The sequence below is a fragment of the Cryptotermes secundus genome, unplaced genomic scaffold (assembly GCF_002891405.2).
Source record: "Cryptotermes secundus unplaced genomic scaffold, Csec_1.0 scaffold130, whole genome shotgun sequence".
Classification (NCBI taxonomy): domain Eukaryota; kingdom Metazoa; phylum Arthropoda; class Insecta; order Blattodea; family Kalotermitidae; genus Cryptotermes; species Cryptotermes secundus.
In genome coordinates this window covers 47,197-47,673 of record NW_019731216.1, presented here as the reverse complement: position 1 = coordinate 47,673, position 477 = coordinate 47,197, and the positions used below count along the sequence as shown (strand labels likewise).

Sequence of the window (477 nt, the reverse complement as noted above, 5' to 3'; positions counted from 1 at the left end):
GTTTATCACAGAAATTGCAGAAATAGGAGCAAATTTAGTAAGTGACTACAGTTTTTATGGATTTCTAATCGTGGGTATTTAAATATATAACATACGGCTGCCTTTACCGGAATTTAAATGCCCGTAGGATAAGCGTTAATGTGGAATTACCCAAATGTGTAATATCAAAGACATATTACAGCGCTTCTCACTGACAATACACACAATATTTCATGAATCACTTTAACTTTCTCTTCAATGCTGAAAACTTTCTTTTCATTGCCATGTTTTCGCTACTGCACTTCTCTGGGTTTAGGCAGGAACACTATAGGGTAAGTAGACAATGTGAGGTCCGTTAGACGAAATTCTAGGAAAGGAATGCAGTTAACAACCTGCTGCGTCCTCTTGCACTATTCACGCAGTCCCACCCCACACCCTTGTTTTTGCAAAAACCCACGCTCCTCTTGCAGCCCGCGGTCGTATTCTTCCAGGACAGTC

The 477-nt window shown here is 40.7% G+C and overlaps 1 protein-coding gene across 5 annotated transcripts in view; it reads left to right on the top strand.

Annotated features, from left to right (window-relative positions):
• The window catches only part of LOC111866416 (protein LSM14 homolog A), a 52,186-nt gene that overhangs the window by 6,647 nt on the left and 45,062 nt on the right, over positions 1–477 (top strand). The gene's annotated exons all lie outside the window — the stretch shown is intronic.